This window comes from Varroa destructor, unplaced genomic scaffold (genome assembly GCF_002443255.2).
Source record: "Varroa destructor unplaced genomic scaffold, Vdes_3.0 BEIS01000003.1, whole genome shotgun sequence".
Lineage (NCBI taxonomy): Eukaryota > Metazoa > Arthropoda > Arachnida > Mesostigmata > Varroidae > Varroa > Varroa destructor.
Window position 1 is genome coordinate 39,965,715 of NW_019211456.1, and position 26,412 is coordinate 39,992,126.

Sequence of the window (26,412 nt, forward strand, 5' to 3'; positions counted from 1 at the left end):
GAAACGAGGTGATATGGACCGAACTATTGGACGTTGTAGCCACAAAGGCAATCGCACGCCATTCACTGCTGTGTAGACAATAAACCTGTATGGAATTTGATTTTCCTTTCGCGCGTCCGCCAGATCAATCAAACTACCTCAAAAAGACAACGATTGTGACATTACGAACTGGTCAAATAGAACGGTTTCTTTCTTAAAGTCAAATAATAAGCCAGATATTTGAAGAATTTGTAAATATATTTATTGAGCTTGCTGTGAAGATTTAAATAGTGATTCGGATGTCCATAATGTCACGTGTCAAAAACAAGGGACACACGAAGACAAGTGGCGTTGAAAACTGGTTGCTCTAAAAGAAAATAGAAGAGAAGCATTATTTATTAAAGATTATACCAACTGAACGGATAAAAGTGCTCACCAAATGCAAGGTAACATTAAAAAAAGCGAGGAAACTGCGGTAAATAGCGAAAATACTATATTAAATTTAGTCATCATTAATACTAGTCAGAGCTGGCGTTTGCTTTAAAAAAATCTTCGGACAAAGCGCATGTGCATAGGATAAACAGTTTTATTTAACTCTATAATCTATTTATTTATATTTTTTTTATTTTTTACTACTTACTATACGAGGCTGACATTTACAACAAAACAACCTTGCCTGCTAGCAAACGTTTATCAACCACTTCTGCAGTTTTTAATAAAATTGCAAAATATAACAACAGTATAAGATAACCTGAAATATTTACTAGGTCATGATTTATCTATAGCGAGAACTTCCTGGTTACAAACTTGTGATGTTAATTCAGACAAACCTCTTAAAGGCTGCTTTAAATGTTTTTGAAATAGGATGTTTGAAAGTAACTACTTGCTTATCCTTGTTGTTATTGTTGTTGATATCATCGCTACCTCCGGTTGCTGTTGGTATGTAGTGTACATCGTCGATCGTTTTCTCTAAGACTCACCTCAAATCCGGCCATTCAATCTTTTCAAAATTTCTAAACTACCCCCTGTGTATATATATATATATGTATATATATAGTATATAGTGCGATGCAAGACGGGTTGCAACATGCACCACCCATTAACTTCTCATTGTCCCGCCTGTAGTGTTCGCCTACCCAAAGCGCACGAGTGGTGAAGACAATCCCCGTCGCCCGTTTCTGTCTTGGGTTCAACAAGACCCAGGGAAGAGAGGTGTAGCTATAGGTAAGCTTTGCCAGTTTAGCGTCAATCCTCGCACAGCCTCTCATTGTATACTCGCTTCTTGTCGTCCACATAGGAACGCTGAGCCCGGACAAGGCCTTCGCAACACTTAAGATTTGGGCCTGCGATTTTTCTCGGTAAAGAGGCTACAGAAGTGTCTAGAAGAGTTGTATGGATGTGTCAATGCTGCCTGAGCCCCGATCGCTTGCTGAAGTACAACTTAACGGATTGGCCGGTATGCGTGGCTCAATAAGCGTCTGAATAGATGTGAGGGAGCGACGAATTTCGTTATCTATCTACATTATACCTCTCTAAAATGTGCGAACGTACGTAGAAGTTGGCGCAGTGGTAGTAACACTTTTTTTACCGCAAAACTTGAAAGTACAATTTTAAATTTTACTTGATCCATCAACGATATACTCCATGCATCAGACACCTTTATCGCTAAGTAAAAACTATTTAGACAAGTTATTTTAATGGAACCTATTCAAAACTTATTGTTGACAGCCAGTTAAAATCCAACAAACGGATGCCCCATCCAGTGGGAACACACAACATAGTATACATATTTATTCTTTACGGTTATTCGTACTTAACTGCAAAATAATTTCATGCGAATATAAGCACTTATGTGACAGCATACGGTTATATGGAAAAACAAAAGATACATGAAAGATCATCTCTCGCAGAGGTGAACCAGGTTAGGCACAGAAATGAGACCAGCATCGATGGTGATTTTAAAATCTTGAAAACTACGCGACTACTCCGTCGTACACCGTATCACACTCGAACATCTTTAAGGATCGCCCGTCCGCGATGCCTTGCTGTTGAAGGGGAATATGGGGCACACAGACAAAGAGTGGCATGTTCTCCCGTGCGCACCCGATGAACTGGCAGCCGCAAACTGGATGGTCCACTGACTGTCTGGGGAGTTGCAGCAAAAACGAGGGTTCGTTGCGACACTGTCGCTTACAAAACCGTCGTCCAAAGGAAAATACAATCTTCCCTTTCCTTCTCTCTGTTAGTGCACGCGTCATCGCCTTTCATCAATCATCGTCTGCCGTATACTTCGTCCGTCGGGTCCGTCGGGCACAACAGCGTCATCGCGCCGGCGACGACATCGTCGCTTGACTCTATCGAAACAGTCCCTTTCGTCTTAACCGCAGTAGCTGCAACCTTCAGCACTACCAATATTGAGTCGGCACACAATTCGACCTACAGTGAGCACACTGACGACAGCAGTAGGCTGACAAGATCGCGTCCAGTCAGGTCTGCGACGGCCGTAACGTTGGCGTGGCCAGGGCAGCGGCGACTGAAACCTACCAAGGCTGCATATTGCAAGGAAGTGTCTCCCCTGTACTCTTGCAACTCGTTCTCTACAAACGGCGACTTTTACGATACTTCTCTGCTGCAAGATGGTTGTAAGACAGCGATCTTGCTGATATCAGTATCAACCTCAGCACCATTATCACCACTACAAGAGTGATCGGCAGCATCACGCTAGAGATTATGCTGGCAGCGTGACGAGCGAGAGGACGTCCGCTCGCCCCGTATAACTCGCCCACGCCAATTCGCGCCATTTTTTAGCCCACCGATCGTTATAGTCGCTATCGCTATTGTGGCTGTTGTGAAGTGGACGGCCGCCGGCTCCACTCTGGGCCCGCCCGTTCTACACTTTGGCCACTATCGACAGCATTGCCGCAGCCATCTACATGATGAGATTGCCCGAAGCCACTACAACGGCAGCAATCACAGCATGCCGCTGCTGCGAGCATCGATGATTCGTTATCATCAATGAGACACCCAATGTGTCGTCCTCTTTGTGTGCATGCGTGTCCTACCCTGTCTGGCAGTGAAGAGTCTTCCCAGGTCCCACGAAGAACAACTAAGGGGGAGACCGGAACAGAAAGGGCTAGGATGTCATTCGGTCGCTGTTGTTGTACTAGCAGTCGCCAATGTTGCTAACACAGCCGTTACGATCGCACGCGTCCAGGACATCGCACTGTCCTTCATCTTTTGGGCGGAAGTTGATCATTAAGGGAAAAACGAGTTCATAAGACTCGACATGGACAAGTAGAAGAGGCAGCGGCCGTAGTAAGCTGATGGTCCATCCACAGCCATTATATAGAACATGGTCGAACGCAGATATGAAAGGCATGCACACAAAGATTGGTCCATACGTATAACCTCTATGCACCATGATCAATAAATACTATATAGGAATTATAAAGCTAGTTGAATTGTAAAGGAATGACGCTGCAAAAAAAGAGGACCGGCCTTGTAGGAGGCTGTTGTCCTATTGAGAACGTTGTTGGAAGTGTAACATTGGAAGCATGTGCGATTCAATATAAAACCTAAAAAACCTTGGTAAAGCATAACTTACGCGATCATGCATGACTTTCATTGGCTGTGAGCTCAACTCTTCCTTAAAGGTCCTTAGGGGGTACGTAGGAGAAATAAGAACTTTTAAATTTAGTCAATTCCTTAATATAAGCTCACAAAAAACAATTAACCGTAACATTTCTTATAACAAATACTTTATTTACTTATTTAAGGACAATCCTCGCTCAATGATCTAAGATTTTTGGCAATGTGTGGGTCAGGATCGTAGCTTATGAAGCTCAAGTACATATTTAAAAAAGAATTAGCCTGATATTACCCTGAAACTTATAATTTTGTGATACAACACTTTATGATATGGTAAGTGGATATTGCGATTTTATGCTTTCATTACGAAATAACATTTTGAACCGTTATTGGGTATTTAGCAATATATTCGGATCTTCGTCACCTTCGACAAGAGAACCGTTCTTCTTAGGTGTAGTTGGGCTGCAATATTTTGTATGAGACTTATACGAATGAAAGTGGAGGTTAGAAAAAACTCTTCAAGGTGCATTCTATGGCAGAGGTTTTCGTATCAAAATACAATTCTGAGCCGTAAAACACAGAAGGAAACGAGCACTGAATGGCTAAATAATTCACGTCTGAATCCTATCTATATTTCACACATTACTGGTAATATTACCAGTAATGTGTGAAATAGAGATCATATGGATCTGATCGAACTGAGGTTGTGCTTGAGACGTGTCGATCACCATTTCTGATTAATGAATACTGGACACCGTCGTTCGATCGTCATGAATCAGCGTCATGGTCCGGTTGAAGAATAACGAGAACACCAATACGTGTAGTAAGTATAAGCCATACAATAAGAGAACTGACTGTTCGTGTCATACGCTGCTAATGCACGAGGTCAATAAACGAAAATAACACTGCTTCCCGAACGTAATCTTGAAGAGATAACGAACGGTAAAGATTAGCAGAGCCGTAACCGCTTTAATTTTATCCGAAATTCTAGTGGGCGCAGGTAGAACTGTTGTATATATATATTCATGTTCATAAACATGAGGAACATTCAAAATATCTGCGCTAGCAAAAACGAATACGGAAATAGAGTTTATCCATTTGCTGACATAAGCAGTCATTTGGCAGATTGCATCGGTCGTTTAGGTTAACCAAGAAGGGACGAAAACGGTGCAGTTTATTGCTTCGTCTCTAATGGACAGATCTCATTTAAAGAGGTGTATAGGTGTGTATAGACTGATAGAACAATGGCACATCAATGCCCGTTATGAAGGGCCTGCGGTAGTGATCAGGCCTTGTTGGCTTCAATCGACGACTGCATTATTTTGCATCGTCACTGATGAATACAGGATAATTTTCGCACAAGGTCAAGTCAAAGTGCTTGACCTTTGCTTTAGCACACTTTCTGTTTGTGGCAAGCGGCATTTAATACCAGGTTGGAGTCTTTTCTGTGCCTATGTCCTCAACCCCCCCCCCCCCCTTAAGCATATCGCTCAAGGCAGAAATACACATTTCGCGTACCTTTGTGAGTTAAGAGATTGAAGGTCGTAGGTAAAAGAGGTTCAGGCCTTGGACTGAACTACTGTGTGTCGAGGTAAAAAATTGTTGCATGGACATGGACGAATCCTAGAAAAGTTCCTAATCAAAAGATGACTTTTGGCTTATATCATTATGATTACAAGCTTGCCGCAGGATAATTCTGTAAAGTTCGTTGATGGGAAGCGTGTCGATATATGGAAAATATATGGACTAAGTGAGGTATCGCGAATCAGCTTTGACAGGGCCTACATAGACCGTCATATTATTAGGTGCTAATGATAGTAAGATGGATTCTGATGAAAACTAGATGTACTGGCAAAGTGTTGCGAAGGTGTGGTGTACATTACAAACCTCATCGAATGTAAAGCTGACTGACCTTTCTCTACCACTTTGTCTGGTGTAGATGCTTTACCCGGATACTTTAGTAGGATGCGAGGATCAGAGAGGACGCTCTCCAAAGGTCTTGTGTTCATCGACGGGGCGTTCTATGTTTTGCTGAGATTTGGCCATATTCTCTTTGCAAAAAAATGGTCCTTCGTATTTCCGAAGCGCCAGTTGGGCGGTGTACGCGTTCGACGGCTATTTACGGGTCCGCTTTTTGGTCCTCTTCTCCCCAATGAGCATTTGATGCAAGGGACTTCCCACGCCAGCGGAGGGGCCTCCAGAGAGACATCAACATCTTGACCTCAGGGACGAGGAAGGACTTCTATGATCAGTTCATGGGACGCCATTCATAGCCTGGCCTAAAAGAGGGTAACGTGACAAACAAATAAGGATTTTTTCTATGTCGATGACGGTAACTTTTTTCCGTTGTTAAAATCAACTGCCATAATGCAGGTGTAAGGGGTACGAACAGCTGTCGTTATACGTTATACAAATCATCATGTGGTGGATTGCTACGTATCTATGGTATAATCACTTCTTCTTTACAGTAACGCTAATCGAGCTAAGATGGCGCGCTCTTAGCGGGAACATATCGAATGTAATCTGAGAAACAATACAATTATTCCAATTTGAGGGTTTGATATTAAGTTCCATCGTTGACTATCATGGCCCCCTCAATCGTGGCACCCTCTCCACGAACGTCAGATGTTACGAGATCTACGCCACTTTAGTGCTTTTATAGCGAGCGGCAATGGAATTTTATTTACTCGCTGCGGATCTGTCCGTCCTCTTCAACGAAGCGAAGTGGAGGTGCTTTTCTGTAGCCTCGACTTAGCGAGAGGGCAACTTGCGCAGGAACAACAAGCACTGGGCAGGAATGAAGAGACGTGTTGCAGGACGCTGTACAATGTTCAGGAAAGTAACATTACGCGGGGCAACCTGAGTGGCATTCCTTTGGCTAACACAACAAGAATTGACTGCTAAGAAAACGCCGTATACCAAATCTACTCACCTAAACGTTGCAGCTGTGACTTCGCTAATAATATATAGGTGTATGCACTTCAATGCTGGAAGCACGCTTTCAAGAACTTTTTTGAATATATGTACCTGTAGACATGTGATAATGTCGCCGAGATACTTCATTTAGCATCTGGTTTTCTGTTTTATAATAACATTTACGACAGGAGCTATTGAATCCAGAAACCGTATACACTAGGTGGGATTTATATGAGTGCAGGACAGAATTTGAATATGGAAAACCATGTTACCCAGTCTTAAACAGTTTTGTTTTAACAACGCTTGTTAGTTAGCTACATGAATCACTGTTATAATTTCTTTAATATAATAACTAATAATAAATAAAGAATAACATAATTTCTATATGAAGGCAAAATACCTAATTACGTATTTCTATGAGTATTAATAGCAGACCTTGCTGGGAGCGATGAAATTATAACTTACCGTTTTCTTTGTGTATCTTGTTTGATAATGTTCTGATAATGAGCGAAATTCTAAGTGAATAGTGCCCACTGAATCTATCATATGGAACATTTCTTATTTTCTTTTTACTTTTCACCAGCTTTTCAAGTGTTTTCCTTAGTCGAGCATTTTAAATCTTTGCGAACGTATAAAAAGAGACAGCTGAGAAAACTAGAAACATATTTATGTACGTTGTGTGTGTTAAAGGCAAACAGCTGAATCGAGAAAGAAGGTACGTGCTGAGGTGTTTCAGCAACGGCAGCCGGGGCTCAACCACCGTTGATTGTGACCACGGCACTAGCCTACAGAAAGTAGTTTTTATTCCTATTATTCCGCTCGGGGGCGCTGAAATAATGGAGACGTGGTCGCAGTTAGCCACTGGGCTCGTTGTCCCAGTGGGTCCGTCTTTCGTTTGTTCGTTACCCCAACTGAAAAGTCTGTCTAACTTTTTCTACCACGCCGCAGTGAAGTGAAGCAGCATTGAGAACAGCTCGGACTTTTGCGCTGGTTGAAGAAAAGCAAAAGATAGAGCGGCCACCAGCCATCGTTCGGAGAACCAAGCGCTTGTCAACTTCGACGCGCACCTTGAAGTGCTTTCTCGCAAAGAAAAAAAACAGAGGGCGAGAGATACCTACCGAAGGAAAGACTGAACGTTGAACGAATCCCCTTGTTTCGTAGGTGCATAGAGTTCCTGCTCGGTTAAACGAGAAGTAGAGACCTTCGTCGCTTAATCGCCACTGAGCCGCTTCACTCCTTTGAGGCTTGAACTCGTTACTCTGGACGGTCAAGCGTACAGAACGAGAGTCCAAGTCCAAGAATGTACCACCCGGAGCCACCCTTGGAAGGCAATACAAGAGCTATGGAACAATACGGGATACGGGCGAACTTTATTGACAACTGCTTATGACTTGGAGAAATATGTCGTATCGCTTGAGATCTATAAGATTCAGGCCGACGTATACGGGCACGCAGCACTGGTATCAGGGTCAGAAAATAGCCTGAAGGAAGCCGTGTCTGTACATGCATTATGATGCAGTAGGTCCGTATTTAGCCAATATCCTTAGTACGTAAAGTTTAAATTATAACTGGCACTGATGAAATTTTCTCATATTCGCCTTATAAATATCAATAAAAACAAAAAAGCCAACGCTTCAGAAATGCTCCGACATTGCCATCCAGCGTAGATTATAGTTATAGGGTAATAAGAAGCATATTTTGCGGTTAGCACTTGAGTTAGTAAGAAGCTTATTTACACTTCTGACTGATAGTTTATATCAACAAATTTTACGTACTTCTAAATTCACGATTTGAATTATAAATAGAAACGTATCAATGCTCTTAGCTATGGATGGATTTAAGCTACACAGGCTTCGTTTCCATCATCTCCGTATTTATCGAACGAATAAGGTGTTGAGCGGTTTTGGTCCCCCCGAAAAAATCTAGATAATTGAATGCGCTTAATTTGCCTTGGAAGAAAAATTTAAAGGATATTTCAAAAACACCGCGCTTAGCGAGCGGCAGCTTTGGCTAGACCCATTTGATGGACAACTTGAAAAAGAAGGTTATACTCCAGTATGATGTATTTTTTTAAAAGATCTTTAATTTTTTCCTGTCATAAACATTTTAGATAACCTAATACATATGTATATATAAACAAACGTCTTTACGAAACAAGATCATCATAAAACTCATTGCTCATTAATTATAAGGTCATGTAAGCTTAATTATCCGTTTCATCCCTTTTTATGAAGCTACTTATTCGATTTGCATATCAGTCGGTGAAAGCAGTACTTGTTTATGGGGGCTCAAATAGAACAGCTTATATAGGTATCTTCGAAGCTATAGTTGCTAAGCGGTCGAAATGTATCCTTGGAGCGTAATGGCCAAATCCAATAGGGGCGGGACGAAAGAGTACTCCAATTGAACTCTAGAATGGACAGCGGTCAATAGGCAGCTCACAGGCGGGGCTGGACGGCGAGAAATGTAGCGCCCTATCAGGCCTACGAAAGTGATACTGAGCGTTAGAAGCGAAGAAAATTGTGGGAGTGGCTAGCGTAACGGCAGCTCTACACACTCTTTCGACTCGCTGACCAACGCGACGGAGTGGTACCGATCGATAACATTGGCCAGGGCACTATAACGCATTGCGGCCACACGATCCGATTTATTTAGTTTTTATTTATGTAGAATACAAAGATCGTACTATGATCCTATATACTCGTACTATGACCTATATAATCGGTATACTAAGTCTTTTGCTTTTATATCTGCACTATATGTCTTTTGAAGATTAGCATATAGCAATCACTTGATTGGTCTTGCTATTTGTTGATTCCTTAAGGGACGAGATATATATATATATATATATATATATATATACTTTTTTTACATGTCCGTGTGTTTGTTCATGCCTAATAATGTATGACCCAGAGGCTCATTAAATGGAAACAGTCCAAGCGACCAGTGAACATACAGCTGTGGCCGTCAGTGCAGGTAGTTGCCGTGAAAGTTGACGTTGTGCTCTATTATGTTTATCTACCAGCTCGCTTTGGTCAGACACCCTTCGCTCACACCGTGCCCCTTGCACGAATCTCTTAAAGAAGGACGCGGCAAAGCATCATGTCTCACTTATCGTTCTACTATCTTTCTGATGCGGCCGCCGCCCTGAGCGCTCTTGTTTTCTTTCCTTCACAGCACCCTGCATTCATCTATTCTATATATCTATCTAAACCCCTATTTGCTTGCGTTGTGTATGAGACACGACTAGCCACCGCTCGTCAGCACTCTTGTTTGCCGCCACCATTCCCTATTTTGTCATTGCGTGTCATTCCAGCTCGCGTGGTGTTCGCTTTCTCCACTACGAAAGGACACTGTCCAGCCACGGTTGGTATCTATCTACCTGACTGGCTAACTGGCCCTAGCGCGCCGGCTCATTGCTTGGACCTACATATTATTCACGAGCGAAACTGAGACGAGAACGGGGAGTGGCGGATCTTCTGCGACCGCCGTCGTTGCTGGCCGCCTCGTGTTAGTGATAGTGCTGGTGACGGTCTTAGAAACCCCCCAGAGGGACCATCGTAGAAACAAGTATTTTAGTTGGGGGTAGGGCAGCGCGTACCTGACCTAAAGCTCTCTGCTCTTCGTTGTCTGGCGAAACAAAGCGTTTTAGTTGCTGCCTGTCTGCCTGCGGCCAGTAGCAGCAACAGCAGTCACAGGACCACGCTTCGGAGTAGCTGGGATCTTAATCTCGTCGCTTCTATTTGCATTGCTCTACTCTGGTGTCCTCATCGTCGACGTGGTCATTGCGGTCGTGGTTGTTCTGTGCTCATGTCTCCCCCGCGACTTACGGCGAAATGTACGGCTAGACATGTGGCTTCGTAGCTTGTGCTGTACCGCTGGCGCCACCGTGCGAAAGTTGAACCTAAGGCCCCATTGGGGTCTCTAAAGTACAGCAGCATAGGTACAAAGGTTTAAGGCAATGGGAGAACTTTGATTATGTATATTTTCAGCATAGTCCGTTTCATCTATAATACGTACATGGGTGCTCATGGTGAAATGCCGCACAAGCTATGATCATAGTCAGGTTTAGAGTAGTATGATGTTATTCATAAAATAAAATAGATTTTAATAGACATTTTTGGTAGACCTTCACTTTAAATTTTGCCCGTGCTTGTATTTTGAAAGGTTAGTATTTATCATAGCTACGCTGTGGTACGCTGAACATGACGAAACCTGAGGATAAAAACGACGTACATTAGCTCACCATTGAACCAATGGACAGATGATAGCGTGGCCACAACGAGTGAGCTGCCATTGTCGATCTTGTAGAGTAGCCGCGGAAATCAGCAGCGGAAAATGATGACCAGATGTGTAGGAGGTGCTTAGAAAGTGGCTAGAGGTTGGGGACTCTGGGGTTGAGGCTTCATTACCCGGTCATGAGCCCGAGGCCCCGAAGACCCGCGATCAGTGGTGAGTTGTGATGAAGGGAAAGGGCAGCTGAAACACGTTGAGGACAAGAAGGACACATTGAGCGCACGCGACGCCAGCACAGGCGGCGAAAGTGAACTCAGAGAGTCGTGCCAAGCTCTACTCGTTGTTTATAAGTGTGCCACCGTTTCATAGGAATTAAACCGAAAATGCGCTGATAAAATCAACATGTTACAGCGCTGGGACATGTTAATGTTGTAGTAACTTTTTGTATGTGAACATTATGATGTTTATCACGACGGGCGTTTGATTCGTTCTCGACGTTAGTGTTATGGACGACCAACGGGGAAGGCGGATAAAAGTGTTACTTCTCAACATTTTGAAAGCGAATGTAATATTCAACAAACGAACCCAACTCTCTGCGAGTGTGTACTACTTCGTAGGGGATCACCCACCAGAACCTTGACCTTTTCATCTGTTCATTATTGCATTTCAATGAACAAAGAAACAGGCCATTCAACAAAGTTTAGGTGCTTGGTTGACAAGCGACTGTGGTGGTCAAAAGTCGATTTTTTTTAAATAGTGCTTTGTGCGGTACTACACACTATATATTAGATTATACTTTTTCCTATAACAGCTCAAGGAAGGAAGTTTCTGCCATCACAAATTCCTCTCACACCAAATCAGTGAGTAGCTCGCCGAGGAAACCGAAATATGTTATGATCACACTGTTACTAATCGCCTACCTGTGGGCGTCGGAGGAGATATTCTACATATTGAAACAAATCGATGCGGTGAGTCTTGTAACAATCATTTGAGTAGTGACGGCGTAGTTCACTTACTACAGCCCTTTAAAAGGGAACCAGTCTGATACTTATGGAACTTAATGACGCACTGTCATATAAAGAGCTGTGACTTTCTAGTCAACGACGAAAAAATTGAGAACGATACTATGTCCAGCGCTGGAAAAACATGGGGAGACTGGTAGGCGGAAGGAATCATGTTAGGATCTTGGCACATATTGTGTACTTTGACGGTATCATTGACAGCTACATGATAGCCTACGCATGCCATGGATGACACAGGGTTTCGGGTATTGCAACGAGCTGTCCTCGACTGAACCGTTGCCTGAACAGACCGGCCACTTCGACGATCGTGGTAGGGATTCTGTAATGGCGCTATGGCATGACGATATCAAGCCACTTCCTTTTACTTTACAGAGGTGGAGACTGGCCAGTCTTTCTCAGCGTCTCAGCCGGACCGCCGTCGTGCGTGGCCGGAATAGACCATTCTGCCACTCAAAGGCCAGCATTCGCAGCAAGATTGAGAAGCAAAGAAGACCAGCTGTCCACGACTTTCTCTCACATTCCCTGCGTGTCTTTGACGGAGGTAAAAGCAGCACTAGCTAAGACCATAATCGATTGGTTGGACAAACTATAGAAAGCCCAGATACAAGGGGGTTTTGAGTGAAGCGAAGTCTCACCATCTGGGGCGCCTATGAATATCGGTGCTCAGACTCTTCACTTTCGCCACTGGACCTGCGACACGACATCGCGGCCGATGACCAGGTTCGACGCCATAGTAGTTGTGATGGTGGTTCACAGGATAGAATGCACGACAATAGGACGAAGGCTTAATCTCATAACAATTTCTACTAAACACGACCTGAGCGAATAATACTGAGATCCATAGAAAAAAAAATATGGTGGGAAGATTTAAAAGTAGATCAAGCTAACTAGGAGGACAGAAAAAAGTTTGGGAAAATAATACAGCTTCATTCAAAAAGTAATTTCTCTGATTGAGGTATAGCAGTTATTATCTGCGTGGTAAAATGGGTACGTGGGTAATTCGTTTGAATGTCAAGATTCGACAGTATGCAAAAACTGCTTGAAGCATTGAAGACCTATATGCGAAACGCGCAGTTAACTGGCTTTGTCCAATTCACTGTCACTGAAGTATATATGTTTTATGCCGTACATCATTTAAGGTTGCATATATCGATAGTTCTCTGTAGTTCGATTATTAAAAATGAATCTTATGCAGGTAGCATCTACATAAGCGAAATGTATTTTATCTACATAGATGTATGATGCTCTAGGGTACTTAGCCTATTGATGTTGGCCATTTTGCCTCGAATACTGACTGATCGAGCGAATGAGATGGCTTTATCAACTGTTTTGCTACTCCCTATTTGGGTGTGGACCTAGTCAACTTACCGAGTGGCGCCTATCCCTAGCCAAATCCTTTCCCTACAAAGACGTTTTGAAGAAACATCGAGCCCAGCCCAAGTCGGTGCGGTCACCGATGATGATGATGTCCGCCATTGGCTTTTACTCTTACTAATGGTGTGTACACGTAGCGATTCCTGTTTTCTGCGGCCATGTAACCAATCGGCGGTGGTCGGAGACAACTTTTCGTATTCAGCTCCTCCCAGTTGAGCGTCATTAGCCAATGAAGGCTGACTTACAAGAGCCAGAAAAGAAAGAAAAAACCAGAAGCTCCAAGGAAAGTATTTGATCATACATAATACGACGAAGCCACTAAAAATAAATTGTCTCGAATGCTGAAAGTACCTGTAACATGCAGAAATAGAAGAAGCTATGCGTAGCATAACACAGACGTAACAGACAGAGATCCAAGTCAAGGGCAAATCAACAAGGCACGCCCTTCATATTTCTTGTTTGTATTTATACCGTAATGTGTTTTTGATACGATATCTAATGTCAACATTGTCATAGCGGTACACTTTCAGAGCTAAAGATTGCGTTGCTTCACCAGAACTAATTTACGGTGTTACGTAGGTAGCGTACCCTATGTTGGTCCGCGGCAACCTTCATCGGCCATCTCACATATGTGCTACCCTGGTTTTCCAGCCTGCGTTTGATCAAGAGTCAATTTTGGGAATATTATATGTAGCTAATTATATAAACTCGAAGAACTAGGCTTCCTGCTTCGCTATGCAGTCCGCCTGGCCGATAGTTGGGACTGTGTCTAGAGTATACGAACGGGCACTCAATGAAATGCTCAGTCAGCTCTTGTATCATTTCTCATCACTAATTCGATCAGATATAAGGATATTCTGTGAATTTTGTAAAACATCATTACTCTAATAATTTGGATCGTAAATAGAGAGAAACATTCTGGTTGCTCTCTAGCAGACCAAATCGATCTGATACAAATCAGCAACTGCGTCCAGGTCACGCCAAAAAAAAGATGAAACAATACTAGTTTGGCCTTCAGACGCGGATAAACCTGTCCCCTGCCCTCAATTCCCAACTTCACTACGATCGTTGTTACATGGTATGTACATCTTTTCGATTTTTGTTTCCTTATAGCAATCATATTACAGACAATGTCGTATGATCAAGTCGACTCCAAGAGCGACGTGCGCGTGGTTCTTGCATGTGCACTTCAAAATTTAGCCGCGTATTTGAATGAACATCTTCCATTCTCATTTTGATGAGATCTCTTCTCGAGGTGCTGCTTATATTCGTTTTGCAAGTATGAACAGTGTCAGCGGCAGATTGGGTCGTTAGGCCCTTCTGTTTGCTCAGCCATTCCACTTTTTTTCCTTTTTGTACCCTTTTATTCTAGTTCTACTCTCATAGCGTTTGCTCTCTCCTTCTGCACCCCTGCCCCCCGCGCCCTGCCTCTCTCGCAATCTATCTTCCGTTGGCTTTTTGGAATTTCATTGAGTGCCATTTCATTTGTTAAACGTTAGCGGCAGACGGCAATAGACGATTCCCGGTTCGCCTGTATATGCTGGTCCACGCTTTGCTGCTATACGCATACTCGTTACTCTTATCAGCGTTGTTTTCGTTGAGAAACAGACTGAAAGTCGGGGTCAGTAAGAGAGCGGTGGAACAGTTAAGAGGCAAAATGGCCGGATGGAACAAGCGCGAGGCCCGACGGCTGCTGAGAAGACAGCAGCAACGGAACAAGAAGCAACGAAAGACGTACATGTGACAAACGCCTGCCGTTCCTGATATGGCAGATCACTCAGCGATTTTGTGGGCATCGAACTGCTTGGGGTCTATGTACCGGCAAGCGATGGGCTGCTCAGGAGGCGAGAGACTAGCTGTTTGCTAGTCGGAAGCTACGGCCGGCTTCTACAACGTACTCGACAAGGCTGCTTGTGCTTCAGCAGAAATTTCAATTTTGTTGTATCCTTTCCTCCTTAGTCATGTATCGGTCCGGCCGCCGCTCAATGTCACTACCGCGCCTGTCGTAGTCAATCCTCTCACCGAGGTCTCCAGCAGCACTGGCACCCTTCCCTAGAATCTACTGCTGATGCACCCAGTAAGCGCCTCGTAGAACTTGCGTTGTCCTGATACTCCCTCGCCCTGCCAACACCACAAGCCACCGCCCCCTGCAGTTCCTTGAGAAGCCAGCCAGCCAGCTAGCTGAACCGACTAGTTTGCCGTTCGTCGTCGACCCACCGACCCAACCCCATCGAAAGCCCCCAAAGTTATTCTTCCACAACGGTGCCGCGCGCGCATCCATCTCATCGTGCCCCTTCTCTTCTCGATCTCTCTATCCTCGTTTTTGCCTTCATTCTCCTGAGGCGTTGTTGTCGTCGTCGTCGTTATCGTCGTTATCGGGAGACCAGCATGGTCGACGACCAAGCAAGCGTGGGCACCAATACAAACAGGTCCAAAAAGCAGCATATTGATCCCCTGCCGAACGACATTCCTGCCGCTGCTACTTCCGTCGTTGCCAAAGCATCTTCGTCGTCATCTTTTTCCGCCACCTCCTCCCCTTCTTCCAGTTCTTCGTCGTTGTCGTTGCTGTTGTTGTGTGTCGGTGCCATATTCACCATCGTAGAGTATTTTCAATTTTTAAGCACGCACTTCGAGGTGGTGCAGGCTCCGTATACTAGGCAGACAGCCCAGCAGTGGTGTCCGCAAAAGGAGAGGAGTACGGACGAATTGTGAATTAGCTTCAAGCATTGGCAAGCTGCAAGTTGCTGGCCTCACCGAGTCAGTTACGGTGGCAACGGCCGCACGAGGAGTTGAACTGACTTGCCATGGCCTGCTTTGCTCGCAACACCGCTCACTGTTGTTATTTAGCGATGGAGGAGCTAAAGGCCAAATCCAGTGCTTGCCTACACACTCTCCGCCCTTGCATCGGATACACCCTGGCTACATAAGGGATTTTGTAAAGAGTAGGTGAGTAAGAAACAAGGTAGGGGAAAAGATCTAAAGAAAGAGCTCTCCCCTTCTCTCTCTTCGGTGCCGTTCGGCTGTTGTATCTTCTATCCATCATTGTCAAGATGGTGGCGGACGAAACGGGCCTTCAGTTGAGCCAGCAACAGTAGCGGGCCTGTGAGGACCCATCGACTAAGTTGGTGAGTGCCACAGCACGGTTGCGGCGATGCTTCAAGATCTAAAGCATTACCGACCGAGCGACAGCATCACCATTACTGCTTGAGCCTAGTATAGCTTGTCAATGTGGACGCTGTTCTAGCCAACTTAGCCACCGTAACACCGCCAATGCCAAGTTGAAATAGCGCGATGCTGTTGTTGCAAACGATGCCCGCAGTATTGTATCGTGCTATAGTAGGAGACTAACGGACCTACTACAAAGCACGAAGTGGCAATGAGAGCGTTTGAAGAAGTGGCAGGCCAGTCAGGCCGCAGATGCGGGCGAGCCTACTAGGCCCGCCGACCGAGTAAACAGTGTGAGAGCAGGGGGTTCCTGTGCTCTCAGGAGGCCTTAAAACCTCGCAATATTACCTGGTTGATTTACTCAGCGCGACACAACCATAGAACGAATGCCCGACCTATCGACCGCACACACTATCTGCCATCCGCTGTAAAAGGTGGTAGCACCTTTGTTATTCTTGGTTGTCGCAATCCTTCCCTTTGCCTCTCTGCTCCCCAGATTAGAGCAGGTAAAACAGCCTCCAAACGGTCCCACCGCCTCGTACATCCGCACATACGTACAGACCCGCACACACATAACGATGGTCTAAATGAAAGTTCAATTACAAATAGCTGAGCAACTCTCCGACGACTAGCTGACTTCCTAGCCAGCAATAATAGGTACTCTAGCAGCACGTACTGCTGACTTTCGTAGCAGCTGATTCTACGGAATGAATCCGCGTATCTGTGCATTAACTCTTCAACAGGCAGGAGGAAAGAGATACGATAGGTGGATGGCTGAATAAGTTTGGTGGCCAGGCAATTAGGCTGCAAGGACTAATAGTTGAACTGTGATAATGGTAAGGGTATTTATGTCATTCACAGATACACATACAAGCATAAATCAAACATACATGGCTTTTGCCACGTGTGCCTAAGTAAGGTGCGCACAAGGAGACGGAACCAAAGACGCCAGTGACGCAGTACTTTTACTGATATAATGATTCATATTATTTGGTGCAATATGTTTTCTGTTAGAGGACACTAACGCCGATGTATTCTATGTATAACGTATATGCCTTCATATTGATGCTCGTCTCATACTTTTTTGTAGCTTGCGTCGATGTCTATAGGTAACTCTTGCCGTTGGCCAATTACCAGAAGCTAAACGAGATCTTGATTCCAATGTTATTAAAATCATTTTCGTAGGACTAAGAAATTGGGTGAATCGATACCACATTATATTCATAAAATCGAATACTGAGTGATTCTACATTGTTACATCGGAGTGGTTTGGGCCAATGAAATATACTTACCAAACATGAGTTGACGCCAACCGCTTGAAACGACGAGTTTTTTTTTGTTTTTTTTTTTTTTATATTAGTAACAAGCAGGATGCAATCATGTAACAGAAAATAGCGGAAACGCACGTATGTATGCATCAAACATATCAAGTTGACTGCAATCCAATAACAATACACTATTTTTATAGTATAATGTTGTCATACAATGTCTATTGCCAGGGGTCCTCCTCGGTCGTTCTTTCTACCCGGAGCATGAGAGCACACTGTCTATGCTACGCTATTATCTTTTTTCGCTGTTCGATTCATTCCAGCTTATTCCTTGGTGCGGCGTTGAGCTTCGTCGTGCATCTTATGCTTCACCTGAGCCCCAATTACGCATCTATCCTGGACCCCTTCTCTCTGTCTGATGTTCGGGACTTGTGGGGCTTTCACAACTCCGCTTGCATCAGATGCTCTCTCCCCACACTCACCCGGTTTCACTCGTTCGCGACCCTCAGGGCATCCAAGCAGGGCGTCCAGCAGCGGAATAGCGGCGACAGGACGAGCAGCAACAGAAACGATGGGGATTGTAGAAGGGACTCGTAGATGTGACGGGAAGCGACGATGCAACGACGATGAGACACGCATTCTAACAAAAACCCGCATAGTCTACCACTTGCTTACTACCCTTTCCTACGGCGATGCCGCTACAGCCAGCGCCATAGTCACCTACGATATACCCTCCAGTGGGTTGCACGCGCCACACTGACGGGCTCATCCATAGCGTCCAGTCACCCCTGTCGCTCAATTGCAGCCCCGGCACGAACTTCCCCTTTGGAGATATTCTTCTGACCCATCAGTGCACCCTGTCCCCTATATCCCCAACCAGCCTGACCAACTAACCCCAACTTATTTGAACCCGAATCGAATCCCCTTCTATGCTAGTCCCTTATTTCTTCGACAAGCAGGGGTTTGCCTTCCTCGTTGCATGCCCTCCGTTCGTTTTGCCTGGTCGTCCAACGCCTCGGCGACCATACTCTATTACCGGTACTCGCGATGCCCGCTGCCACCTGCCTGCCGCGGCTCTGATCCGTCGCTCCCGTCGCTTGCGGCCTTTCGTTCGTCGAGCAGCAGCAAAAGCATCCGTTTGAACCCTTTGCCTGTCTCTCGATCCTGCCGGCCGGTCCATGCGCGTGTCCGTGTGTGTCAATGTGTGTAGAGCGGGCAAAGGGCGACCGAGCTCTCTAGGGGTAACTCCGCTGCTAGGTTAGGGGAAGGCTGCTCAGCAGACCCCCGAAGTAGGCCGATGGACAAACTGGCCTGTTCTATGCATGCATAAGGGCTTTTTTGCATATTACCTACCACGGCTACTAAAGTGCCGCTGTCGTAGGTGAAAATTCAGCTGCTGTTCGGGACTCAAGGCAGGAAAGCGGCTGAGAGTAGTAAACTACTCAGACGTCTATGCCCATTTAACATATAGATCACGGAAAAAGAAAGAGACCAAACCAGCAACCGTACGGTTCGCATATACTTATTCGCCTATAATTATAATATTTATTGGAACTGTAATCTCAGCAACGGATTAATAAAGTATTCAACAAATTTTATGTATGTGTATAGGTGCGTGACAAGGTGTGTAAACTGTATCCGATATGAACGCTGGTACAGAACTGTGATGTATAGGGTAAAAGATTTGGCAAACCGAGCGTCCTCATTTGATGTTTTCCGAAGTAGCAGGAGAACAAAAATGCTATAGACACGTAAATAGGAAAAAGTGAGGTGGTCTTTGTTTCTCCCCGCATGTATGCGTTTTACTTCGCTGAACGTTAAGCAAACGTTTTGCAGAAAATTTAAACTTCATCAATTTAAACGGTCATTACGTTTGAAAACATCATTCGTAATAATCATGATCTTTATAACGACAGAGTTCGACTAAAGTAAGGAGCTTCGCTTCGAATGGCGAGCTGAAGCTAACTCAGCTTATCTTTGAGGCTACCAATTGTTTACAGTGGAACCGTCTCAGAGCGTCTTCTCTGTGATGATGGTCATCTGCATTAATTGAATGGCAAATGCATTCAAAACCATTTCCATTAGGGCAAACTTCCTCAACAACTATCCACTAGAGGAGACACCAGATCCGAGAAGATGGCGACATTTTCATCTATTCTTTAGACGAGCACATCAGTTTACTCTGACTGCAGACGTTTGTTGCGCATGTCTTTTGAACTTGGTAGCTCAATTTTTTGGGCAGCGAAGATTTCGCCGTTCAACTGCCCACTGGATTGTCCCAAAAGAGCGGAAGTGACCGTCACGGCTTCCGGCTGCTCCGGGTCTCCGGGACGTCATGGTTGGACAAACATTTAGCACAAGTGCTCGGTTTCATGATTCTTCGCCGCGTCTCACAATGCGTTTAGATTTAATAACTGGTGACCGGTTAACAGAACTAAGACATCTCCTAGACAAGTAAGAGAAACAACGTATAGATTCAGACCGACATGGCGCGCATTTGGTGCACTGTTGTTTATTACATTCGTGTGTTGTTATAGGCTACGTTTGGATTCAGGCGGATGGTCACTCAGCGCACAAAAACGTGATGAATTAATTCTCAAAAACTTTTACTAATAATAGTTATAAATAAACAGAAGGCTACGCCCATCTCCGTGTTAGAATTAAATAAGGACCGCAAACTGTATATAGAAGGGAAATCGCTATGTGATATGTTGAAAAACTACGGTATTCACTCTGCTAATAGACGCTAGAAATGCAAAAAATTTGAACGACTTCTCGGTAAGCTCGGTCATAGGTTAACTTGCGCTTAACTAAAACGGTCGGTATAATCATTGCTGGCGTTCCTCCATACCATCACGTATTACCTTCTCTGGTAAACCTTTCACCCTGACCATTGACTGTTGAAAGTAATGCTGCCTAAAAATTTCCTCGCTCCACTCTACTTATAGTGATCTATACTAACAGGCCATTTTGCATACATCCTATCGACACACCGATAGGGGCATGGTGCGATATTGGTTCGAGAGTTTGTTAACTCAGGTCTGCCGTAGTCCAACCGACCGAACGCAACGCGTGCGCTCCCTCTTATACCCTGTTGGCTCCTGCACACGACTGGGACGCATGAGGAAAATGGTTGTGGCCGACCATTTTAAGACGGCTAGTCGGCGATCGTAAAATTTCACAATATCCCTTCGTTGCCGTTTGGGGGCCAGATAGGCTAGGGAAACCAAATAGGGAAGGTAATGGGGGCTACAAGCTTCTAGCAAGACCTACCTTTTTCATAGGGTGGTAGCCAGATTTAGCGCAATTTAGCCCCCTTGTAACACTACTGCTGCTGCTTATGCTGCTAGTGTTCGTGACTGACTCTGCTGGTCCGTTTAGTCGTTCGTAAAAGCCAGGACGAGGTGATTCCTGCTGCCGCTGGTGCTGCGGCTTCAACACAGTAACAGTAACTCTATAGAGTATCCAACTAGCTAACGGAGACCAGCCACCAAGCGCGCCTGGCCCATGACTCCTTCAATGCTTTCCAATGCCAGTAACCCTCAAGAGCAGTTCCCGCAAACTATAATAACTACCCCTTCTATCCCACGATCCTTTCCGTCTACCTCTGGCACACTTGCGCCTCTTACGGATTATACTATAGAGAGCGAGAAAGAGAACACTCACCTTATACGCTGTTCGGATTCGTCGGTTGCTCCGACAGCTCGGGCTGGCAGCGTCGTTGTAGAAGCCTCCGTAGTCGAAATAGTCCAAATAGTGCCGCCGCTCGTCCGTAGATGTTGCTGCTTCTGTTGTTGCTGTCGTGGCATTGAGTGAGCATGGGTAGTGGTGTTCGTGGCGGTGCAGGGGCAGCGGCTGAAGGTGGCTGAGGAACGAACGAAGGCCTGGGAAAACTACGGAAGGGACTACTGGCAGAGCGGGCGCGCAATCGGGCTGGTCTGTCGAACGAGTGAGTGAGCAAGGGATGGAATGGACGGGATGGAACGGCGGAAAGAACGACGGGAAGAGGCCTGTAAGCGACGACTTAGCCTACAAAGGTTGCTTGCTTATTTGGTTGGTTGAGCGACAGGCTGGCTGGCTGGCTGGCTGGCTAGCTAGCCAGCTAGGAGACGGCGATAGTGTAGCTGCTGCACATACTACGACAGCAGTGGCTGCAGTTGCTATGACGCTACTGCTGATGGTGGTGCGGCGAGCTTCGTCATTTTCGCTTTTCGTAAAATGACCCCTTTCGTCGCTCGTAAGCTATCGTTTCTACTAACAGCTATTCTAGCCCGTATTCCACTCGTTTTCCTTCCCTCTGGCGCCCATCACTCCTCGTCCCCCTATTCCGACGAAGACGCTTCTTTCACCGGCCAACAGACCCCAACGCGGCGCCAGTGGTGGTTGCCTCTCCACACGGGACCCAAAGCAGACCCATATACACACCAACACCCTTAAAAATTCCCCCAACACCCGCGTCCCGCTCGACCGATGCCGGCATCTCCGACATCCTCCCCCCGCCCTTTTGTCCTTATGATAGTAGCCAAATGTTGGCCATTGGTTGGTCCAGTGACGCCTACTTGGCATCGTCGTCCGCCTACTAACACTACTACTGCGACGATTACAATCGCCGCCGCTATGTACTCCGTGTATGTACTCGTGTGCAGTAGCGACACGAAGAAAGAGAGGAGATCGGGATGATATGAGGCGACGACGATGTTATAGCTGATCCGCCCCCAACAAAACTCTTTCGTTTATTCATTCCTTTGTGAGTTCATCTATAAATGCATGGATACGATACTAGGTCGTGATGATGTCATAGCGTTACCGATATAGCGAATTCAAGCAGCGATGAATACCAAATCGACTGCCATCATCGATCAGGGGTTGAACCAGGTACATTTAATTAAGTATCGCTACTAAATGAACGTGCACAGGCACACTGTTTATAGCGATAATTAACGTAAGATCAGATTCAGTGCGGGCTCAGAGTTAGAATGAACTTGTCAAGATTAGCTCTAAGAATGCATGTCGAAATAGGGCAAGAGGCTGTGTAGCAAACATGTATTTTCTTTTGAGATTTGATGCTGTGAGAAAATATGCACAGTGGGACATCTAAGCTGGAACGTACCGTATGTCATTTTGGCATGCGTTCGTTTTTAGTTCTCGGTGAATGAACAAGACCATACAATGAACCTATAAAACCTATGCAACATTTGAAGGTGTGAAAGAGTCGGACGATCGAAATTTAATCAAGAACAGATAGATGAAAAAAGCTTGTTTTTAAATGAATGATTCCAGCATTTTGATACAGGAACTCAACTGATATGTGTATCAATCGTCTGTAGGATCGCCCAGACGCGTTCCAGCTTCGAGAATCTTCCTTCCCCTTTAGAACTTTTCTCTCTCACTTGTTGTCCAGTAAGAAGCTTACCACGAATTTGAAGATGGAGTTCTTGAGAACCGATAATTATAAGCTTCAGGTACGAAAATGTCCGCCAGTGATTTCTCTAGTAGAATCTGTCATCCAGCAGACCCAGACTACGAACAGGTGACATTGTAAAAATGTTGATATGAACGCCCCAGTATGTATATTACTGCAACGCTATGTAACAAAACTCAACTTTTTGCTTATGAATTATATTGTTTTTGTGGAAAGGCCTTTATGTATCTAAACAGAACGTTCTGTTTTGGTTCCACATTGTCATTGCCCCCATAAAACATATTCAGTTCACCCCATATCCTTCCCCGTGCGATATAAAGCTATCAGGCTTTGTATTGTGTCTACATAGATACCACGATATTAGCGTTAAAAGGCTCTTTAAAAATCGACGTAAAATCACACAGTCCTAGAGTTTGAACATGGGACTAAGTGAAATCGTTGAACAAGGCCCTCTTTCAGAGAAACCTAGGATTGTTTACAACCAAATTAAAATAAAGTTCATGCATATACTAGCTGTTTAGTACTAAACAGTAATTTCCCAATGTTTTATATATCACCTCTAACTTTCTAATTACTACGTTCTTTAGCTCTTGTTATTCTGTAATACAATGGATCATTTGTGCATATTATGGGGCTACTTATAAACTCGTGTTCTTGAACTCGCACAAGAACAAGTGACTTACCAGCGCCACTTTTGTGCAAACAGTTCGGGTATAGCTTTTCGTCTATAAGAAGAGGGTAATATATAACGCGAATAATTTTGCAAACAAAGAAGGAAGTACATAGTATTGTCCTACAGAAATTAGTCTTACAAAGGTCTGGAATGCAAGCTAAATTAGGTACCACATCTCCACACAAACTATGCTTATTCAGCACGTATATGCTATACGGTAACTTGTTCTACTAGATAATATATGAACATGTATATATATATATATATATATATGCACGCTCAGCCACTTGCTAGCCCCGACTTCTTTCACATGATCCATTGTACCGTTAAGTGAAAAATATTTCTACGTTTCTTTAGTTTTGTCCGCTCTTGTCAATTTTTCGATCATCGATGTTTAATGTTGATGTTACAGTTGGCTCCCGTCTATATATCTTTTTGGTGTCGCCTCTCACAACGGCCTGCGGACATCGGATTTCTTCAACGCTGGCTAGGTGCTAGCGTCCCTGTCTCGCACCGACCACTTCCCTGCAGTTTCGTCACTTCCTCTTTAGCGTCCCTCCCCTTCATTTTCCCGCTTTTGAGCCTTTTAGGGGCAGATGTCTCCGATTTTGAATCAATCAGCCGATCCACTGCTTCCACGACTACCGCCACTCCTTTGGCCCCTTTTTCTACTTTTCTGCCTTCGTCGAAAGAGGCATGCGTTGCCTTACATGGCATAGCCTCACCAGACTTCATCCATCCGTTCAATTCCTCTGCTGCTGTCGCCGCCGATCTTCTCGAACCTCTTCGTTGGTTATGCACCACGCGGACGCGCGCGGTGCCTACGACGGCTTGGCTGAAGCGCACAGGCGGTTGGTCGGTCGGTCGACCGGACGGATGCAGCACACTGACACGATGATGTTGGTCATGATGACGGCGTTGTTGTTGTTGTTGATGATTGTGCGGATGCGGCCCCTGCTCTCCTACGAGTCCTGCGAGTCATGTAGCTTCTGTGCTGCTCTTCCTGTAAGTTACAGCTATGCTTATCCTAAGTAGAGGCTGTTTGGATTCTTGTGGGTGCTTGGCCGCCGGCAGCGGTAAGAGCCTACTGCTGCTACTAGCCAACAACAGTGAACGCTGGCGAACGACGCCACGCTAGGGATAGCTAGCAAAAGCAGCTTAGAGCAGTGACTCATCGAAATCTCTAAACAACAACAACTAACTACCCTTATACTGGAGGCCTATACGACGAGCAGCAGCGCGTTGTCTGCCACCTACCCGTCCGCCCCTACACCTTTCCCCCTCGGCGTCGCAGTGTGGACTAGCGCAACCCTTACTGCTTCTGCTGCTCTGGATGCTCATCCAGTTTAGGCCTATACCCCATCGCAAAACTCGCGTCGCTCGACTACCCTGAACGACCCCCTCCACAGCTTTCTACTCTATTGGTAGCCTCCAGCATCTACTGCGCATACCGCGCGCTCTTCTCGCTCGCTTGCCCGCTGCTGTGTCGACGCCAGTTGCACTCCCAATACAGTCCTATTACTATTCCTTCTATGCTGGCCCTGTGCTGCGGCTGCTGTTGCTGTTATCCTTCAAGACAGCATCAAGAACAGCATAGTCTATGCTATCCCTCCGTTTGGATCGCCCTCGTCCCCCTTTCGATGCCTACTTTCACTTTCACGCCGTCCGTCCTCCACTGCTTACACAGACCCTACGATAGCCACACAGCGACTTGCCTATCGTCCGACGGCGACCTAACCTTCTAGCGAATCAGTATTTCTTCTCTGCTCCTGGACCCATGGCGACATCGATACAGAGGGAAACAGACAGCCAAAGAAAGCTCGCAATGGCGGCGCCGTCCTACGGAACGCCGCTTGTAGCTCGTAGAAGCCACCGCTGCTGCTGCTGCAGCTGACCGAATAGCTCGCGCGGTCCGCAGCGGCCAGTATGCGGGTACAAGAATGGGTAAGGCACTTCGGCCAATTGTCCGCCATAGTAGTCGTGGTGATAGTCATAGTTGTGTTAGTGGTCTGTCGCTTTTAGCTGTTTCTTTCTTACCGCCTTTCCTCTCGCGCACCTCCCATCACTCTTTCGTACGCTACATCGCTAGCATCAGCATCACCAGCAGCAGGAGGGTCAGTGACAGCATCAGCAATATCGCCAATAGCAGTGACGGCGGCGGCGGTGGCGGCAGCAGCAGCAGCAGCAGCAAATGCAACTCAGAAGGCTTGCAAAATTCGAAACCCTTCCCGGCGCGTGTCCCTTGGCTCCTCGATGCTCGTCGGCGGCGGAAACGCTTTTAGTAGGGAAGATCTTTCGAGCACTCCATGAGACAGCCAGCGACCCAGCGACGAATCGTCCTACTCGGACGATAGACATGAGCGGAGCAAGCATGAAGCGCGCCATCGCTGCTCCTTCACCAACTGACGATCCTGCATCATGCGACGAATTTTAACTTCCCAAAAAGAGTAGTGCACGAACAGTGAGCAGCTTGGTAGAGACTTTCAAGAGACTGACTAGGCAAGCGAGATGTTAGCTGGCAGCGCAAAGAGCCCTAGCTTCCCTGTTCGCCCTGAAAGTCCCCCGTCACCCGCCTCTACCCCATTCTCTGCCCCCGCTCAACTCGCGCTGCCTGGCGAAAATGAGACAGATTCAGCGAACGAACGAACGAATCAACGAACGGAGGCTGTGTCGTCGCTGTCGCAGTGCTGTGTCCGCGCTTGACGCAGGCTTCGCTACTGCCCAACAGAAAGGATACTGCAGCGACGGCAAAAGACTAGGCGCAAGCCG

At 45.6% G+C, this 26,412-nt stretch overlaps 1 long non-coding RNA gene across 2 annotated transcripts in view; it reads right to left on the reverse strand.

Moving 5' to 3' along the window:
• Positions 1-228: 228 nt before the first annotated feature.
• LOC147756944 (uncharacterized) overlaps positions 229-26,412 on the reverse strand; it is a 33,840-nt gene continuing 7,656 nt past the window's right edge. Inside the window, exons 2-3 of one of the 2 annotated variants that reach the window (XR_015323835.1) lie at positions 21,215-24,646; positions 229-346 (exon numbers count right to left, since the gene is read on the reverse strand). This is a non-coding gene — a long non-coding RNA (uncharacterized LOC147756944). Of the gene's footprint in view, positions 347-3,715; positions 5,847-21,214; positions 24,647-26,412 lie in introns of those variants that run through there. The other variant, XR_015323836.1, reaches the window with a different exon arrangement.